The sequence below is a fragment of the Centroberyx affinis genome, unplaced genomic scaffold, assembly GCF_046629955.1.
Source record: "Centroberyx affinis isolate AG114_WGS23_722 - 3 ecotype Tasmania unplaced genomic scaffold, CSIRO-AGI_Caff_v1 ptg001851l_1, whole genome shotgun sequence".
In the NCBI taxonomy this organism is placed as follows: domain Eukaryota; kingdom Metazoa; phylum Chordata; class Actinopteri; order Beryciformes; family Berycidae; genus Centroberyx; species Centroberyx affinis.
The window spans coordinates 197,096-203,095 of NW_027280230.1; positions in this window are offsets into that span (position 1 = coordinate 197,096).

Consider the following 6,000-nt stretch of genomic DNA (forward strand, 5'->3'; position numbering starts at 1 on the left):
AGCACAATAGTCTGTTTCTGCTTTTACCGCTGCGCTTGATGGGTTTTGTTTGATGGGAGAGCGGTGCCATTGGCAAATGTGGGTGATCTACCCCTGTGTTTTCTATCAGAGAGTGAAATCATTTCAGCACATTCTCCCTGATAGGTCAGGCTGGTTACAACTAGAAGCAGGTGATTCAGTCTAAATGTTTCTTCTGGCCTTCTGCAAAAGCCAGTTGTCACCAATATTAGACTGTCCCATAAACATAAACATACCCGTGGGCGCAGAGGATAATACAGCCAGAAACGGGTGAGAGGCACTGGGTAGACACACACACAGACGACACAAGCATACACATATAAACACACAGAACAACCCATAACCTGCATTCATACCAGTGTTTCCTTTACATTCGTTCAGCTATGGTCTGGTGTCCCACAGCTGGAAAATGTAAAAACAATGACAATTCATCATCTGGTCTTATTCCTCACTCTTCCCCTCCAAAAAACAATAACAATCACAGTAAGATCCAAACTACAACATCTACTGGAACTGATCCTGGAATGAGTCCAGCAATGAACCTGAATCCACAAGAAAAACTGATTCACACACATGGGTGTAAACGAACAAACTAATGAAGAATTTATGCACCACCTGTGCTGCAGTATTAAGCAGCGCTCATCTAGCGTAAACCCCGGATCTAGCCGGTGCCCTGCCTCCCCCAGTAGTGGGTGGCCTGCTTGGGGCCGGCCAGCGCTGTTTGTTTACATCCCTGGCAAACTGTGGTCTGGGAGCCGGGGGTTGGCATCACTGTGTTTTCTCCACGGGGCAGAAACAAACTCCGCTCTGATGTCTTTATTTCACATAGGGACGGGCCAAGGTTTTTCCGTCGCCTGACAAGATCACTTTGCCTGTTAACGTCTCACAGTTTGTCATGGGTTTTATGTGGTGCGGATGGCACGGCCAGGCCAATTCAAGCCTGCGGGTGACTTCCCTTCATCTGCAGCCATGTTCCAACGTAACGGAGAGGAAAAGGAGAGGGCAATAATAAGAGAATAATACACACATACACACACACGCGCACGCACGTACACACAGGCACACACAGTCTTACCATGGAGAAACATCTGGTATATTAGTTGAACATCTATGATTACAGGACTATCTTCAGAGCAAGAGGCTGACACAGGATCTTCATAACCTTTGACTTTTAGACAGATTTTAAAGACAATATATGTACGTCCGTGCATTACAGGTGCATTAAGTTACATTTTTACTGTCCCATAGCACAAAATGACCATAATATATATCTGCAATATATCCCCCCTTCATTTCCAACTGCTCAACGATGGAGGACGGTGCTACGAGCATCACAAGATATTTCGTTCTCAAGCTAAAAAAAGCGAATCACAAATCAGTATTATCACACTAATTTGCAATGTGAGATATATATGCGTTTCTGTTGGATCTCTGCTCTAATTAGCTGGCATACTCGTCTCTATTGTGAAAATGTGACTTTACTGTTTGTGTCAATTACAGGCCACCAAAAACTCTGCCAGGCCTTTTTCACTGCATGGCACTGGAGGGACCCTCTGGCCTATTTTGCCTGTGCGTCTGCACACATCGTTCAGTGCATGAGTAAATTATACCATGGATGAATGTGTGTGGGAATAAGGAGTGAGAGTGAAAGAGAGAAAAAAAAAGAGAAAGACAGAGAGAGTGAGAATGGTGAGAGAGAGAGAGAGAGAGAGAGGGAGAGAGAGAGAGACTAGCGAGCAGGCTGTGGTGCTGAGAGCATTAAAAGTGTGTAATGACAGAGTGCAGAGCTCCGGGCCTACAGGTCTGAGGCCGACTCTCTGCTCTGTCATTTCTCCTGACCGGCCCGGCACACTGGAACCATTACTGAGGCACTGGGACACACCGCACGGCTAAATGAGAAGCAGACGGGGGTGGGTGGGGTGGGGGGTGTGGGGGTGTGGGGGTGTAGCGTGGCATTGGAAACAGGTGCAGGTGGTTGTTAGGGATATCACGGTTAACTGGGCATAATGCTTTCATAGGCAGCACCTCCCTACCGTGTGGTCCCCAATGGTTTGTGCACTTCTGGAGGTCTTGATTCAATGCCAGGACTTGATCAATTAAAAGAATAGTTTTTGGGGAGATTGGCCCATTGGTCAATTTACCTGGTAAGTGATGAGAATATAGACACCAAATCATCTATGTGCCCACAGTAGGTCATTGGCTCCATAGCAAACACTATTTTGAGTGATAGCAGGTGACTAGCATTATCTCAAAGGTGAGACCTTGTAGCAGCTCTAAAGCTAAAAGGTAAGTAATCTTAAATGATATGCAGCTAAATGTGATAGTTTTGTGTACATTTGTAAAAATTTACATAAAATCTGACACAAAAATAACATACACCTTTTTACTGTATCTACCAAGGATTTGTTTCCCTGTCAGAAGATCTTTCTTCTGTGAGACTTGGAGTGTTACTTGTGTTGCTTCCATGAGAAGCGGATGTGCTGGGCGATGGGAGACTGTGCACAGTTAATTATCACTGTGCAGCCGATGAATACATGGTTGCTCACCTGAAATAGTTCCAAAAATAAACCTGGCTACATCAGCTATATTGACTCACTGATGTGAGTCCTGTATGCATCTACTGGCCATAGAATAAAAACCATTAACAACTTTTTATTACTAAAAGGTCAGTCTTCCTACTTTAGATAATGCTAGTCGCCTACTATCACTCAACACAGTGTATGATTAAGTGTTAGCATGGTGCACTAGAGTGGCGATCTACCAGGGACACATGGATGATTTTGGTGTCTATGTCCTTGTCACTTAACGGGTAAGTTGACCTCCCAACAACATGTTGCATTCCTTTAGTGACGGTGTCAGTGGTACTCAGTAGCTGGTCACAGTAATATCATTACTTTTCCCAGGAGTAGTGAGTCGTCTGAGGAATTACTATTTCAGTTTCAGCATTAATATTACAGTTGCCAAATACCTTCACAGTCCTTACTTTTTTTTTCACCCTCTAAATATCAAATTCAAGTTGAATTATCCAAAAACTATTCTATCCCATCCCCTGATTTGCTTTAGTCAAAACTAATATTTGCTTAGCAAAATTAGATGAGAAATGGCAGAAATGTTTACTTTCTCCCGGCAAAAATATTCCTACTACTTTGACTACTTTGATCTAGCAGAAACATGACAAGAACATTGGACATCAACACTGTTTGGTTTTCCTGCTCATTTACTAGGGAGGCAATGGAGTTTTCCAACTTTTCAAGGTAACAGAGGATGCAATCTCCAAGTTGGGGGAGTGATGGAAGACTAGGCTGCTATAATGAGTAGAGTTCTTTTTGAGTACAGACCCTGAATAGTGTGTAATGTACCCAGTGTTTAAAAAGTAGGTATACATTTTTATATACATTAATACTCACTGTATTATTAAATATTTTTCCTGTTTTCAGGTAAACCTACAGACAATTGAATGTTAAATCATTTTGCTAAAATGACTAAAATTATACAGCTTTGTTTTTCATTATGATTATTAAAAAATGTATACCTACATACTGTATATTTAAGTGTGTGTGTGCCTCTGACTGTGTGTGTGTGTGTGTAGTGTGATTGCTGGGTGCTTGCCACTGGCTGAGCTGCAGTTGAGTTGGTTGGAGGAGGGAAGGGTGTGGCCCCGCTGGGTATCCATTACTCACAGGGGTGCTTTGATGTGGGGCTGCCGGGAGGAGGGTTGAGGGTGGGGGGGTGCGGGGGGTTGGTTGGGTGGGGGATGTAGGGGATGGGTGTGGGGGGGGGGGGGGGGGGGCAGGTGGGGCCTGGCTGGCATGTCAGGGCAGGTAAGTAGACTCTACGCTCTCAGGAAAGTACTGAGCCTGAGGGGGTGGGCCTGAATCACACACTCCTCCTCCTCCTCCCATTCATCCTGGCACACACACACGCAAATGCACACACACACACACACACATACACATACACACACGCATGAACACTTAATCCTGAACCTGGGCTTGGCCACCTTTCCCCTGCAGAAGAGGGACGTTCACTGGAAAAAGTTATGAATCTGATCTGCCCGTCTGGAGGTAAGCGAGGTCAGTTAGAGAACTCAGAGCGTTCCAACCCTCTCTCTCTCTCTCTCCCTCCCTCTCTCTCTCTCCACTTGTTAGCCGGCAGTGGCTGCGCTGTGACATAGATTTGAAATGCAAAACACAAGGTGACAGAGAAAGGACGGTGTCATCTGATACACTATCACTTGCTAAATACATCCTAGATACATCAAAGGGCCTGCTGCCTGGGGGCCAGATCAACCTGATGTGGCCGCTAGTGACAGCGGCGATGATGGAGCCGACAGGCCCGACCTGATTCCACACACGCCACCATGTGACCTCCCACACCACACACTAAACCCAGCGCCCTGAGCCTCCCGTGCTGAGGGAGTGTTCACTGTAATGTACACAACGCTCCCTCCTCAATACTCTGCTCTGTTGCTTTCCAGCCACCGCCATTACTGTTAATGCTGCACTATAAAGATTAGGTAAGATGGAACTTTAATGAATTGGATCATTGCAGCAGCAAAAGTAATAGGATACAGCAAAGAAAAATAGGGTATAAATAAGAATATAGCTAAATGAGTATGTAAACATAATGAAAACAAGACAATTGCAACACTAGAATGTGCGGAAAGTACAAATGTATGAATGAAAAGTATGAAAAGAGGAAGAAATAAATGAAATTAACTTCATTATTCTGAATCTAGCAAAAGTGATTCACACCTTTGACCGCATAACAGTCAATTTAAACATAATAAATATGTGCTAACTGAAAATCACCACTCACACTACTACTTATCTGTAGCTTAGCAGACACTTTGTTTAACTAATGTTCAAGAACCATATTGCTTGGAGGATGAATGACATTTAATTATTATTATTATAATTTAATTATTATTGATAAAAAGTAAAATATTACTACTACTACTACCACCACTACTACTACGGCTGCTAGTATTACTACTTATAATAATAATAATATATTTTTGACATTTTTGCATTCCATTTTATTACACTGGTGTTACCACCTGTTAACACCTCTTACCTATTCTAAAATCACAGTTAAGCAGTCTCTCATTGCTTATTGCTTAAGTATAAGTATGTTATATTGATATTAACAGGTGACATGCTGTAACTACTGCTACTACAAACAATAACTATAATTACCTAAAACTGTATAAGCGCATAAAATAGTTCTAAAATTAATTACAGCTGTACTTATGATGATATACTTCTAATTATAGCAATACGTGCCCCTAATAAGTATAATTAAGCAAACCACCTGGGTAACATGGCAGAGAGAGAGGTGTAAAGAGGGAGAGTTGGGATCTCTGGTTGTACTGACTCTTCTGATCTAACACAAACACACCAGGCCTTTTAATCCAAACCCCACCTCCGCCGCTTTCTTCTCACCCTTCTCCAAACATCTAGAGGGCCTTTTTCAAAAAACCTCAGCCGTGAAAGTTGCCACATGAGAAACCGTCCAATCCCACAGAGGAGCCACTATCGCTTTATTGTTTGTATTGCACTCAATCAAGAGATTCAGGCAGGAATCGCCGCCCTTTGAGTGGGAAACGATGCCCTTTTTTTAGGCTTGGACGTTCTCTGCTGCCGGGGTATCAGTATGTCGATACATTCCTATAGGGCTGATGAGACTATAACCAGAGTATAACTAGAGGAGAGCGAGCGAGACAGAGGGAGAGAGAGGGAGAGAGTGTCCCACATAATTTCTCTCAGTTTGTGGCTGGGGCCTGGCAGAGGCCGTGCTTTTTTCTCCCACCAACGGGGCGGCAACACAGAGACTCGGGGGAAGCCAATTAGAGGGCCTTTCCCGGCCTTTTAAGAGGCAGATAATGTTCTTGTTTTCATAAAGCATCCTGTTATTTAATCAGGCCTGTAAGTGAGAGCCTGCCACCCCTCCTACAGTGGAGAGCAGCCTCCCTCCCTCCTC